The sequence below is a fragment of the Rhineura floridana genome, chromosome 11 (genome assembly GCF_030035675.1).
Source record: "Rhineura floridana isolate rRhiFlo1 chromosome 11, rRhiFlo1.hap2, whole genome shotgun sequence".
Taxonomy (NCBI): Eukaryota; Metazoa; Chordata; class Lepidosauria; order Squamata; family Rhineuridae; genus Rhineura; species Rhineura floridana.
The window spans coordinates 48,648,583-48,664,111 of NC_084490.1; the positions used below are offsets into that span (position 1 = coordinate 48,648,583).

A 15,529-nucleotide genomic window follows, 5' to 3' on the forward strand; every position below is an offset into this window, starting at 1 on the left:
GAGTCTAGAGTCTGCGAGTTCAAATCCCCACTTGTGTCTCCTGGGTGTTAAGGGCCAACTAAAAATCACCCCCACGGTGAGTGGCTCAGGGGTTACGTGCTCTGCCACCTGTGCAGCCGTGGGCAAGCTGCATAGTCCCAAGGAGCCCAGTTGCCCCCCAGCTGGCAGTTGCAGACAAGGAAGGGGCTGGCTTGTGCAGCTGTGGCAAGCTGAACAGACCCTAGCCAGCTGGGGAGGGCTAGCCTCAAAGGGAGGCAATGGTAACCCCCCCTGACTACCACTTACCATGAAAACCCTATTCATAGGGTAGCCATAAGTCGGGATCGACTTGAAGGCAGTCCATTTCCATTTTTCAAAGTCATATTACTAATCTAATACATTTAAATTCAAAGAAGAAGCCAGGTAAAAGTATCAATAGAAAGTGAAACCAAATTCCTGGAGACAACTCTGCAATGCTGACCACCTTCTCTGCCTCCACAAGTCTATTTTACATGTAGACAGGCAGCCCAGTTCTACACTTTGCTTGCACACAACTCAAGGGTCTTTGTTAACCTACCCGATGCCTACCTGATTTCAATGTAACAAAAAATCTTGTTACAATCTTGTATTGGTCTTTTGCAAAGGAAATGTCAGAACACCCACCACTCAAGGAGGTAGAAAGAACAGAATTCATGTGAAAAAAATCCAGTCTTTTAATTAAGAGACAGAATTACTATTCTGAATAAAATAATTCAAAGTTATCATGAGAATAACCACTCACAAAGTTAGCTGCAAAAACTAGGAAAGGGCATCCTGACATTCTGCTTATGAATTCTAAGAACGAAATTTACTAATTCCACATAAAAATTTGACATATCCTTCATGCATTAATTTGAAAATGTAAGTGTTCCCATTCAAAATGCTTAGTCTACTAGGCCCTACCACAGTCAGCTTTTAACCTTACCACAGTGTTGCCTTTTACAACCTGTTTGTTCTAGCTGGGCATTTCCTCAATTAAAACTATAATGTGTCTTTGATTTTAGACAGAGAACTGAACACGCATGAGTCACACAAATCACAAAAAGTTCAGAGGAATAAATTTTACTGTCGTGATTCCAATACAAGTGGTACAATATAGGATCTGGAGGCCCTCCTAACAGCACCAATTTTCATTTTAAGTAGTTTACCAGGGATGCTTCAGGAACCTAGTTCCCTGTCCCTTTGCCAGATGACCCACCCACCTTATGGATGAAGAACCTGAGATGAAGCAATTAGAGCTGATTACTAGCATCTCCCAATTGTTTAGGAACAATATAAATAATAAAAAGAGAGTGCTGTAAGAAGCTTATTTTCCCTTCAAGGCAAAAAGCAGGTATGACTTGGTCTAGGAGGGCCACGCCTTGGATAACAAAGCCTTGCACTCACATCTATAGAAGCGTTGCATTTCCCATTTCATCCAACAGATTTAGGTCACCCTGCCTAGTGCAAGAGCTAATCCAGCCGCTCTTTCAATAGCTTTCTCAGGAAACTTCAACATTTGATCTCTCCATGTTTTGTTTTAAGCATAGTTTTAATGGAAATAAATAATGGTCAATTGGTTCATGTGCACATGAACTGAAGTCACAGCTGTTTTACTATGAGCATAAAGTGGAATGGGAAGAGCAATCCTAACCCAGTCGGGCACCAGCAAAGTGTGATGGAGTGGCATAGCTGCCACTGCATCCACAGCCCTGCCACTCATGCCAGCTAGGGCAGACAAACTCCTGTCCTGTGCTATGCCAGTCTAGAGCTGGCATATCGACTGGAGCTGATGCCACCAAGTGACAGTGGTGGAGACCGGGCTGGCTAAGCCCCTCACTGAAGTGCCCCACCAGTGGAAAGCTACTAGTGGTACTTCCACCCACCGTTTCAGGAGACAGTACCAGGGGAGTGATGCCGGCAGTCCACGGGGAGAAGCTGGTGGAGCTGTTGTGGCCTGGGCATAGAGAGACATCCTCTCCATCCAAATTTCCAGTGGTGCAGTGGATCAGAGGTTTGGATTATAGTAAAATAAAAAGCACACAAAAAAGTATACCCAGCAATACAAGAAGTGCTATAACTAATACATCTTGAATATAGAAAAAAAATATTTGAGCAAGCCACATAAGAGTGATAGTTGATGTAATCTCTGAACAAGATGTTTTTTACATAGATGTCCAAAAATGAAAGAGTGAAAGATGAAAACTCTTCAGGATATCCAGTTATGATGAAAGAGTACATTATCATCATCATTATTAGAGCAGCAGCAATCCTACAGGACCAACACAACAGTATCGAGTCCTCTGAAAGGAAGTTAGGTCCACTGACTTGTGTTTTAAAATGGAGCAAGTTGTGTTTGCTGTAAAAGCAGTCCCATTCAGTCCAGATGCCCCCACATTTTCACTACCACCGTTGTTTAGCAAACTTAAGACCGCAATGTAAAGTTTGGCAGGAGACCATTACAGAGCTGAGCGACATACTACAGAGATGTATAACAAACAGGGAATGAGTTGAGAAAGAAGACCCCAGAATTACCATATCAGGGAGTAGGAAACATTCAAACTAACAATGTAGTCCTATGGCACCACAGAAAACATTAAGCAGGCAGGCAGGGGGACAGTGGGAAGAATGTGTGTGAGCTTCTGGCCCTTTTTGAGTGTCATGGCTGTAAAGTTCATTACAGCATTCTAGTGAAGACTCTTCTACACTGGCTGGGATTGATCTTGGGAGTCAAATTTAAGTTCTGCTTGGCTCTTTGAATACGGTACATAGTGACACTTGCACATACATGCCTGCATTCATTTATTAAAGTGATCTTCCATCCAGATTGGATCTCTCTCTTTTTTTTTCTGGGCACCTTTATTATAAGCAGCTTCTCCTTTCCCAGGCAACTCCCAGGCTTATCCTTTCATCTGTGCCGCAAGCCTGATTAATTAAGCGAATTATTTGGCTAATGCAATTAGAACACCCTTCGCCTCACCCTCTGCCAGGACTAAAAGGCAGCAGCAGAGAAAGGAATCCCCAACTCAAATTCAGCAGCCTCCTTCAGGCTAAGGACAGCTAAAAACTTAACACGTCCAAGGAAATGGAGGGGGTGAGGAGGAGAGAGAGGGTAAAACCCCACCTTCCAAATGTCAGAGCATCCATCAGGAAAGATGTGTGCACACTGCCAGAGCCCAAAAGCAAGCTTCTAGGTGGCTTATGAATACAGGCATTCAGATAGCAATCAGAATCCAAGAACCACATCACAGGCTCCTCCATTCAAATCTCCAAGGGAGCCATGTACAAAGGAGGAGAGGCGGTGTCTAGAAAAGTATGCTCAGCCATAATTGAGTCACTGCATTTAGTAAAATCTCAAGTATGGAACCCTGAGACTTGCATATTTCATTTCAAATTTCTACTCTTCATGGATGAAGAAAAAATGCTAATAGCACACTTTCTTGAAAGGGTGGCAGATTTCAGTTAAATATGCTTAATTAAGAGCATGTGTAAAACCAAGCGACTAGAAGGGATCTTAGAAGGATCTTATGGGGTAGTACTGGTGATACACATCTTCCTGTTATTGCTGTTAATAATCTGTGGGGCTCTTATAATGTCTGAGGACAAATAGAAAAATGTAACTAACAATTGTATTTTCTGATTACAAAACTGAGAGGACATGCAAATAGTCCACAGCTACCATATAATGTTATAGCAGAGGTGAGATATGAACCTTCATCTCCCAGGTACTGAAAACATCTTATTCAAAGGAACATATCAGCTATCAGCTCCCTCCACTCCATGTATCTGAGTCCAATCTGAGTAAAAAGAATTCAAGAATGGCCTACAAAACCAAAATTTACACACACGTCAGACGAGCATAATTTCTTTGAAAGGTTTTTCTAGCCGCAGAACATGGGATCCTTTCTAGTGTGCAATACTAGCTCCCTGGCACATCTAGAAGTAGTAAGCAACCTTCCTAGCTTGCCCTGTAAGTTGAACTGCTTATTCATACCCAAGTTCCACCACAGACCCCCCAAAATGGAATCTTAGCTTCAAGCGTCCACTCCTTGTATCTAATCACAGAAGTGTATTTCCTGTTTGCATACACACACAATCCATTATATAATTTGGTAAAAAAATGGCTGGGTTTGAGTGGGGGGAAATGAAAGAGACAGGATACACACACACAGATTTACAGGACAGACTGTCAGTGGCTTCTTGGTTTCCAGTTTCCCTTTACCAGAACACCACCCTCTTCTTGCGAAACACACCAAGATTCCCATGTGACTAACTCAGCATGCAGACAAAGCAGCAGAATGTCTGGCATTCTGGATCTTTTAAAAAAGTAATAGAGCTGCGTCAGAAAGCAAACATGTCAAGACACTAATGGTTAGTACTAGCAACAGCCACCATTCGTTTAGCTACAGAAGTTTTGGTTTTTTTAACATCAGCATGCCCAAGGAAAGGTTAACATAGGAAGTCAGGTTCGTGCAAGAATACACCTCCTCCTGTAACCAATAGCAATTCCCCAGCTACAGTGAAACCCATTTTTCTTTTTCCAAACTTGTTTAAGAAAGAAGCATAATGATTACACACCACCACCACACATTACAGCCCCAGCCTGGTAATTACCAGCCCCTCCCAATAGATAATTTTGACAACTAGTAAATTATATTTCCTCATCTCGTTAATGTTTTCCAGACAGTTTTGTGATCAGGTGGAAACCAAGTTTGAATATCCCTTCCAACTTCACTAGTCTTTAATTAACAGAGTTTTCCACAACACCCAATGTTAAGAACATTTGTTTTAAGGTTACCAATTTTGGGGGGGAGAATCCAGTTTTCCCCTTCCACAAGCAGAAGTCCTATACGAAGTACCTTTAGTTTTGTTCCAGGTAATTTGTAAAGACACCTCACAGTTCCGGAACCTGATATCCATATTAATTTAGAAACATTTGATATTCTAATCAAAACAATTACCTGCAGAACACATTTAGAGACACTTTAACATGCCCTTTAAAGAACATGTATTTTTGGCATCAAAACTACTTCCTTGAAGTCATACAAGTGAATTAATAGATTGATAGCCTCACCACAGTAAGCAAAGCTCTTATGTCACACTGAGATTTGGTGATGGGGAGAAAACCTTTTAAAGGAGGAAAGGTTATTACATCTCTGTACACTCTAGCCCAGTCTTTCCCAACTAGTGGGCCACCGGGTGTTGTTGGACCACAACTCCCATCAGCCTCAGCCAGCATTGCCAATGGTCAGGAAAGATGGGAATTGTGGTCCAACAACATCTGGTGGCCCACTAGTTGGGAAAGGCTGATCTAGCCATATAATTCATTTCATTATTTAGTGTGTGTGAAGACAAAAAGCAAAGGCATTTTTGCTGAATTTCTGTGAACATTTTCACAGCTTAAAGAAAGAGAAATTCAGTTATCCCAAACGTGCCTGAAATTCCAACAGCCTTCATGTTAACTCCTGTAATTATTTGAGTTTTATAGGGTGGCAATGTATGGAGTTCCTGCTTTCTTTAACGGAAGTCTATTAAAATAGCTGAAGGACAATGAGCAATTTGCTTCTTGGACTATACTGATCAATGGGCGTGTCTGGGAGAGACAAATTGTGTTACGAAACTCCAACGTACAATAGCTCAACTTGAGAATACAAGAGACAAATTCCACAAACACTCTTTAGAAATCATAAATATAGAAGGAGCCAAGGAGATTGCCACTCCTTGTTCATTTAGGGATATTGTTAAGTCACACAAGAGACTTTTAATGACAAACACTTGACAGCAGTCAGGTAGTACACACAGGCTTCACTCCCTTCAGCGCTGAAGAGGGGAAATGTTATTCAATTGTCACATATAAGCATATGAACTGTTTTAGCATTGTGTTTCAGTCTAGTGCAAGATATAGAAAACCACATTTTAAGTTTAATTATTGCAAATTTCAAAGTAAACAGGCAGACACAAACCCAACCCTTCCCTCAGATTCATGCATATGCCTCAAATATTGTCTTCCCTCATTCCAGGTAAACCAGTATCTCTACTTACAGACCCCCCCTTTTTTTGTTCCTCTCACTTATATTGCCAGTGTTCTACATTATTCTGGAGACAAAAATGCAGGAGAGAAAAATCCAAGGATACCAACCTCAAAACAGAACAGCTCCAATCCAAGGGTTTTTTTGGGGGGGGATTTCAGTTGCAGAAGCCCTCACCCACCCAGTATAAGCTTCTCTCCCTGTCCCAATTAGTCAAGCCATCATATTTCCTGCTAACCCTTTCTCATCAGAAAGAATTCTCATAATCTGCATCTCTAATAGCTTGCCCTTCTCAACTTCACTAAACATGTCCTGCAGTGTACATCTCCACCCTAGGCTTCTGCTGTTACATCACATCACCAACTATAGAAGAGATGCTCCCAGCCAGACTCTCTCCAGCCCTTGAATCTCTCCCCCACTGACCCCTAACCCAGGACTCAAGGCCTCCCCCTTTACATCCATCCCTATGCTTCCCAGTCCCCACAGTCTCACTGCTTTGCCATTACTGCTAATTTCCAGCTCTCCTACTCACCTGTGCCCAGGTCTTTCCTAACTAGATCATCCAAGCTCATGTCTTACCAACCTTGCACTACCCCCAGTCCTAGCAGTAGATGAAGCTTCCATTCCATCCTACCCCCCCACCTTCAGACCCATTTTGCATCCAGACAGTTACACCCATCAGCCCCATAAACCTTGAACAACCCCTCTCATAATTATACACAAACCCTCAAGCCCAGATTTTTTAATTGGGGCCATGTAGGCAGCCCCTCCCTCTCAAGCTAGCGACCCTTTAATCCCTCTACAAAACCCCTCAGAGATAAATAGTTCCCATAACCCGCCCAGAGAACACCCGACTAAATTTCCTTAAGGTAATGAAGCGTTACTTGCCCCTTCCCCACCATACAAAAATCCAGGGGGCCCCCTCGGGACCTTTCTGCCCATCCTTCCTGCTTCTCCATGCCAACTCCGGGGCACTCCCAGTTCTCCTTAAGCGTCCCCTCCAGACTCTTTGGTGACCGACAGTAGAGTCTCTTGTTCCCTCTCTATAAGCACCGCAAGGATTACCACCCCTGCCAGTCTATGATAAAAAGGGAAAGAGAAGTTTCCTCCCATATCCTTTCCCCACATTGCCCCAATGCAGGATCCTCCATTTTCCCCTAGTTGTTACTTTATTGCTGTAGGGCAGCTCCTGTAGCTTCCGACAATGTGGGGTCCTCCCTAGAAGTTCCCCTTTAACCCTTTGACACTACGCTTCCAGGACCCTGCAACCTCAGAGAAAACCCACCCCTTGCCGGCCGCCGCACGATCCCCAGAGCGGACCCCCAGAGCGTTTTCTTGGGCGCCCGCCTAGGGCGTCCCCCCCCTCCAGAGACTCACGACAAAACACCCCCCCACACACTCACCTGCCGGCCCCGTCGCCACCGCCCTGCTCGCCTCTCACTCCACTCTTCCACCCCGCTTCGAGTGACTCGCTCTAGTGAACAATAGGGGTGAACAGACCTTCCCGGAGCCCAGCCCTGATCCCCATGGACACTAGCCACGCCCCCCGAGACTCTCATTGGCCGCACCGCTCGTGATGGGGAGCGGCCTCCTCTTCGCCAACACGCCTAGCTTTGCCCTACCCTGGTTTGGTGTTTACATTCTGAATGGAGACGAAGGGCAGGTAGCGACGGGACGAGAAAAGAGTGGAGCCCGCACCGCGTCTGGAAGGGCGGGTGGAGCCGGGCAGGTGTGGGTGTAGCCAAATACGGGAGGGGCGGGGTTAAACAGCTGATGGGGGAGGGAAAAGAGGCGGTTTTATGAAGTGAAATGGAAGGGGGCGAATTTAGCATTTGGGTGACGGAGAAGTATTGGGGAGAGCTTTTGTTGTTATGAGAGGGAAAGTCAAAAGAATGAGCAATTTGCTTCTTGGACTATACTGATCAATGGGCGTGTCTGGGAGAGACAAATTGTGTTACGAAACTCCAACATACAATAGCTCAACTTGGGAATACAAGAGCCAAATTCCACAAACACTCTTTAGAAATCATAAATATAGAAGGAGCCAAGGAGATTGCCACTCCTTATTCATTTAGGGATATTGTTAAGTCACACAAGAGACTTTTAATGACAAACACTTGACAGCGGGCAGGTAGTACACACAGGCTTCACTCCCTTCAGTGCTGAAGAGGGGAAATGTTATTCAATTGTCACATATAAGCATATGAACTGTTTTAGCATTGTGTTTCAGTCTAGTGCAAGATATAGAAAACCACATTTTAAGTTTAATTATTGCGAATTTCGAAGTAAACAGGCAGACACAAACCCAACCCTTCCCTCAGATTCATGCATATGCCTCAAATATTGTCTTCCCTCATTCCAGGTAAACCAGTATCTCTACTTACAGACCCCCCCTTTTTTTGTTCCTCTCACTTATACTGCCAGTGTTCTACATTATTCTGGAGACAAAAATGCAGGAGAGAAAAATCCAAGGATACCAACCTCAAAACAGAACAGCTCCAATCCAAGGTTTTATTGGGGGGGGATTTCAGTTGCAGAAGCCCTCACCCACCCAGCATAAGCTTCTCTCCCTGTCGCAATTAGTCAAGCCATCATATTTCCTGCTAACCCTTTCTCATCAGAAAGAATTCTCATAATCTACATCTCTAATAGCTTGCCCTTCTCAACTTCACTAAACATGTCCTGCAGTGTACATCTCCACCCTAGGCTTCTGCCGTTACATCACATCACCAACTATAGAAGAGATGCTCCCAGCCAGACTCTCTCCAGCCCTTGAATACACAAACCCTCAAGCCCAGATTTAATTGGGGCCATGTAGGCAGCCCCTCCCTCTCAAGCTAGCAACCCTTTAATCCCTCTACAAAACCCCTCAGAGATAAATAGTTCCCATAACCCGCCCAGAGAACACCCGCCTAAATTTCCTTAAGGTAATGAAGCGTTACTTGCCCCTTCCCCACCATACAAAAATCCAGGGGGCCCCTCGGGACTTTTCTGCCCATCCTTCCTGCTTCTCCATGCCAACTCCGGGGCACTCCCAGTTCTCCTTAAGTGTCCCCTCCAGACCCTTTGGTGACCGACAGTAGAGTCTCTTGTTCCCTCTCTATAGGCACCGCAAGGATTACCACCCCTGCCAGTCTATGATAAAAAGGGAAAGAGAAGTTTCCTCCCATATCCTTTCCCCACATTGCCTCAATGCAGGATCCTCCATTTTCCCCTAGTTGTTACTTTATTGCTGTAGGGCAGCTCCTGTAGCTTCCGACAATCTGGGGTCCTTCCTAGAAGTTCCCCTTTAACCCTTTGACACTACGCTTCCAGGACCCTGCAACCTCAGAGAAAATCCACTCCTTGCCAGCCGCCGCACGACCCCCAGAGCGGACCCCCAGAGCGTTTTCTTGGGCCCCCCCTCCAGAGACTCACAACAAAACACCTCCCCCCACTCACCTGCCGCCCGTCGCCACCGCCCTGCTAGCCTCTCACTCCACTCTTCCACCCCGACTCGCTCTAGTGAACAATAGGGGTGACTGAACCTTTTTAACTGAGGATGCGAGGAATTGAACGTGGGACCTTCTGCCTGCAAAGCATGTATTATATGCTGTGGTCCCTCCTCTTCATAGAATCATAGACTGGTAGAGTTGGAAGGGGCCTCTAAGGCCATCAAGTCCAACCCCCTGCGCAATGCAGGAATCCAAATCAAAGCATTGCTGACAGATGGCTGTCCAGCTGCCTCTTGAATGCCTCCAGTGTCGGAGAGCCCACCACCTCTCTAGGTAATTGATTCCATTGTCGTATGGCTCTAACAGTTAGGAGGTTTTTCCTGATGTCCAGTCAAATTCTGGCTACCTGCAACTTGAGCCCATTATTCCGTGCCCTGCACTCTAGGACGACCAAGAAGAGATCCCGGCCCTCCTCTATGTGACAGCCTTTCATGTACTTGAAGAGTGCTATCATATCTCCCCTCAATCTTCTCTTCTCCAGGCTAAACATGCCCAGTTCTTTCAGTCTCTCCCCATAGGGCTTTGTTTCCAGTCGCCTGATCATCCTTGTTGCCCTCCTCTGAACCAGTTCCAGTTTGTCTACATCCTTCTTGAAGTGTGGAGACCAGAACTGGATGCAGTATTCAAGATGAGTTCTACCCACTGCTGAATAGAGGGGAGCTTAATAATACTTCACGCGATTTGAAAACTATACTTCTGTTAACGCAGCCTAATATAGCATTTGCCTTTTTTGCAGCCACATCACACTGTTGGCTCATATTCAGGTTGTGATCAACAACACTTCCAAGATCCTTCTCATATGTCGTATTGGTGAGCCAAGTATACCCCATCTTATAACTGCATTTGGTTTCTTTTTCCTAAGTGTAGAACTTTGCATTTATCCCTATCAAATTTCATTCTGTTGTTTTCAGCCCAGTGCTCTAGCCTATCAAGGTCCCTTTGAATTTTGTTTCTTCCACGGTATTAGCTATGCCCTCCAATTTTGTATCATCTGCAAATTTGATAAGCATGCTCTGTACCTCCTCATCCAAGTCGTTAATAAAAATGTTGAAGAGCACTGGGCCCAGGACCGAGCCCTGTTGTGCCCCAGTTGTTACTTCTGCCCAGTTTGAGAAGGAACCACTGATAAGCACTCTTTGAGTACCATTCTAGAGCCAACTGTGGAACCACCTGATAGTTGTTCCATCCAGCCCACATTTAGCTAGCTTGCAAATCAGAATATCATGGGGCACTTTGTCAAAAGTTTTGCTGAAGTCAAGATATATTATGTCCACAGCATTCCCACAGTCTACAAGGGAGGTTACCCGGTCAAAAAATGAGATAAGATTAGTTTGGCAGGATTTGTTCTTCATAAATCCATGTTGGCTCCTAGTAATCGCTGCATTGTTTTCAAGGTGCTTATTGAAGCAATGGGGATTTCACAGGCATAAAACAACTGTGGGCTATACTATTTAAAATGTAAACTGGAACCACAGTCCACAAAATCCTTTTACATTTTGATCTTTTAATCTGTGGAATTCAGTGCTTCACAGTTTGAGTTTGAGACTGACCGTATACATTCTAATTAACCTTTCCTACTTAAATTCTAGCAAGTGGATAAAGGAGGCGATATTAAATACCTCCCTCTGAGAGGGCAAGATATATGCAATCTAAAGGAAGCACTAGTAAGATTGCTGTTTTAAAAACATCACCACCATACAACCATTTCTGGATCCTTCCTCTTAGGATAATTGCCTGTTTTCATTCTTCCTTTTGGGGCAGGTTTCTGAGCATGTGTTGACTGCCCAACTCCAGGGAGAGTTGGATGATGCAGATGATTAACCCATTCCAATCAGGGTTGTGGCCTGGTTTGGGGACTGAAAATAGCTTAGGCTGCAATCCAATATATGCCTACTCAGAAGTAAGTTCCATTGAGTTCAATGAGCCTTATTCCCAGGTAAGTGTGTATTGGATTGCAGCCCTAGATGATGACCAGGACAGAGGAATGGCATCCTTCTTGGTTCTGTTGGATCTCTCAGTGGTATTTGATGCCAGTGACCATGGTATCCTTCTGGATCACCTGTGTAGGTTGTGGCTGGGTGGCACTGTATTGTGCTGGTTCTGGTTCTATCTAGAAGTTAGGTTCCAGAAGGTTGTGCTCACAGACTGTTGTTCAACACCTTGAGGGAGAGAGCTTACTCTAGGCTCCATCTTGTCCTTCATACCTTTTTACAGTTACATCAGTAATCTTCAATCTTTTCAGGCCTGGGAACCCCCTTTGGTCTAAATATGCATTTGGGGATCCACTCAATTTTTTATATATATAAATATTGTGATACGGCTGCTATGACCCATTTTAGGTAAATCTGTTATCCAAGAGAGCAAGGATGGAGAACCTGTGGCCCTCCAGATGTTGTTGGACTAAAGCTCTCACTATCCCTGACCACTGGCCATACTGTTTGGGGTTGATGGTAACTGGAGTCCAACAGCATCTGGAGGACCACTCCTGGTCTATATGACATCACTGGGAGAGATCATCAATTGTTAGTGCTGTGACATTGGTATGCCAATGACACTCAAATCATCGTTTTCATTAGATTCCAAGGAGGCACTGTCTGAAGGCTCTGATGGGCTGGATGTGGAACTTATTTTAGATAAAACAGGTGTTTTTGGTCAATAAGAAATCTGATCTAGAGAAAGGTGTTTCCCCTGATCGGGATGAGATAAGCACTCCCTCGGAAGGATGAGTTGCAGTTTGGGGGCCCTTCTGGACATGGCTTCCCTGGATACATAGTGGCAGCTCTGGCCAGGAATGTTTTTGCTCAACTTTGACTGGTGCACCCTTCCTGGAGAAGGCAGATCTAGCCACTGTCACACTTGGATATGTTCAGGTCACGTACAGGTTAGAGCAGTGGTTCCCAAACTGGGGGCCATGATCCCCAGGATGGCCACAAAGTAATCCATGGGGGGGGGTCGCAAACAGTAAATAAATGAATTATTTATTTATTTAATTAATTTAAAGTCTTCACTCCTTGGACGTTGTCTGCTCCCTACTGCTTCTTTAGATGACACCTTCCCCTTGCTCCAAACAAGAGGAGAGGACTTTGGCTGAAGCAGCAGAGCATCTTTCAGGCGCACTGAGGGCAGGTGTCTGAATATAAAACATGTAGCAGACACCAAAGGAGGCTGAGGGTGGAGTTAAAAAGAGGAAAAAGAGGGGATTACTATCACCAACTCCCGTCTCCTCGCACTGCCACTGCTGATGACGCCCTTACTCAGAACGAGAGGAGAGAGCTTTTTGTGAAGCAAAAAGAAGCAAGGCTGAAAGGAAAGACTGCTTCCCCCCTTCCTTCCTGGCAGCCAGCCAACCTTCCTTTCTTGATTCCTGCTTCACTGCCACCTCCTTTTAAAAAGTATTATTTGTGAGGCCGCCCAGATCTCGCCTTCGGCCCAGACAGAGCCAAAAAGCAGTGAGGAAGCTCAGGACTTGCTTGCCCCCCCATTTCTGAGACTGTGTGTGCCGGTGTCCATTCTTTCTTCCACCTACACACCACCCCAATCTCTCTCACCAAGATGCTGTGGCAGTTGAGGGCTCCCCTCTCCCACATGCCCCAATGCATGCACGTCTGCAGATGCCTGCTGGAGGAGCAGGTTTGTGTGTGTCTGTACACTGATCTGTCTTCTGCTCCACTCTCATTCCTCAAGTACATGCTAACCAAGTCATCAGTTCTGATGATCATCCCAAGGCCTAAAAGCACTAACCCCCCTCCTCAGTCTGTCTACCCTATTGTCTGCAGTGCGCAATCTGGAATCCCCATCACAACCACATTGTTTCTTGATATTATTTTTAAAGCTCAGCGGGTTGGCTGGCGAGGATCCTGCTACTGCAGCAGAAATGTATTTAGTTAGTTATTGCATTTATATCACATCTTTCCTCCAAGTTGCTCAAGGTGGTGCACATGGTCCCCTCCTTTCCATCTTATCCTTACACACCAACCCTGTGAGAAAGGTCAGGCTGGGAGACTGTGGTTGGTCTAAGGTCACCCAGTGGACTTCATGGCTGGTGGGGATTTGAACCTGATTCTTAGTCCAACACTGTGACCCACTGGTGTTGGGAGACAGGACTGTACATCTTCATACTGTGTGTGTGTGGGAAGGAGATACCAATTTTATTGGACCTTTGCATTAAGAAAAGAAAGCAACACCTCCCTATCGGGAAAGGGATATTTGGAGATGTGATTTTGTCATGTACCTTTTTTTCAATTAACAGAGACTAAAATTACGATTAGCATGGCGGGAGTGTTACAAAAAATTTTGAGCTTCCAAAGTGGGTCCCCTACTCATAAAGGTTGGGAACCACTGGGTTAGAGTATTAAAAGACTGTCTACGTGGGGCTGTCTATGATGAAGAGTGTTGTGAAACTGCAACTTGTACAGAATAATGATGTTGTTGTTGAATTTATATCCCGCCCTTCCTCTTGAAGGAACACAGGACAGCAAACAAAACAGTTTAACAACAAAAACATTCTAAAAACAATTACAAACATTCTAAAAACAGTTACAGATAAAACATTCTTCTGTCCAGTGCTATCCAGGTTGCCAGGAACAGTTTCCTTCAGCCATCAAATGCCTGGGTAAACAGGACTGTTTTCAAATTACTCCTAGAAGTCAATGATTCATCAGGGAGGGCATTCCACAAATGGGTAGCCACTACTGAAATGGGTTTCCACCAACTGGGCAGCCACTGGTGGTGGTGGTACCACCAACAACACCTCACCTGCCAATCATATGGTCCAAGATCGTGACTGATGCTGGAGAAGGTGCTCTTTTAGGTACTTGGGTCCCAAGCCATTTAGGGCTTTATATGTTAGAACAAATGGGCCCGGTAGCTCACTGGAAGCCAATGCAATGCTTTCAGACTGGTGGCACGTGGTCCCATTGAGCCACTCCATTTACCAGTCTAGCAGCCACATTCTGCACTAGGTGCAGCCTCTGGACCATTTTCAAGGACAGCCCCACATAGAGCATATTAAAGTAGTCTGGACAGGAAATCAGACCATGGGCAACTGAAGCCAGGCTATCCCGGTCCACGAACAGCTGCAAATCAGCCTAAGGTAGGCATAAGCACTCCTAGCCACAGAAGCCACTTGTGAGTCTAGTGACAAGTTGGAATTCAGGAGTGTTCCCAGACAACAAGCCAGTTCCTTTAGGGAGACTATGACTCCTTCCAGAACAGAATGTTACTGCCAGGTTTGTATCAGAGGCCAGTTATTTTTAGCACCTTGCTTCTATACTTTTCCAGCTAGATTGGCTTCCATTATATTCCAAGCCCAGTTCAAAGTACTGGTTGTGATCTTTAAAGACACAAATGGAACGCCTTAGGTCCAGGTTACCTGAAGGACAACTTGCTTCCATGTGATCTTGCCCACCTTTTACATCCTTGGGGGGGGGAAGCTTTGTTCTGCATACTGCTTTTATGTGATGTCCTGCTGGTGAGTTATGTGAGATAGGGCTTTCTCTGTAGTGGCAGCCACACTCTGAAACTCACTTCCACAAGACTTGCTTAGCTACTTCTCTGTTTTTCCCCCCTTTATGGTTTGTAAAAGCTTGTTTTCCATACAACTTTTTATGAAAATTGAGATCTTATGGTTTCTGCTGGCTTTTATTGTTGATTCTTTTGAGTGATATTTGAACCAATTTATTATGTTTATTATACAAACTTTGAGGACTTTTGGGCCAAAAACAGTACAGAAATAAACTTTATTTACTTACATACCAAATGCTCTGGTTTATCTGGATCGTGCAGATTTCAACAGGCTGTCTTCAGTTTAAATTCAGTTTTTGTGTGATACTAGAGAAAATAAATTCAAAAGGCAGGGTTTTTACCAAATTCATGTTTGGCAAAATTTCTAATGCTTGTGCCCAATTTTTGTCTGTCTTAAGTTCCATTGATTTCATCAAACAATCCCTGTATAGATGGTCAAATATCACCAGTGGTATTAGAAAGTCAACAGACATCCATTTCTGATAA

At 44.6% G+C, this 15,529-nt stretch overlaps 1 protein-coding gene across 4 annotated transcripts in view; it reads right to left on the bottom strand.

The window, feature by feature from the left end:
• The window catches only part of JUP (junction plakoglobin), a 57,925-nt gene extending 50,254 nt beyond the window's left edge, over positions 1-7,671 (bottom strand). For 3 of the 4 annotated variants that reach the window (XM_061589220.1, XM_061589222.1, XM_061589219.1), the window contains exon 1: positions 7,430-7,623. The gene's annotated coding sequence lies outside the window, so the exon portion shown is untranslated. Of the gene's footprint in view, positions 1-7,429; positions 7,624-7,648 lie in introns of those variants that run through there. The other variant, XM_061589221.1, reaches the window with a different exon arrangement.
• Positions 7,672-15,529: the final 7,858 nt, after the last annotated feature.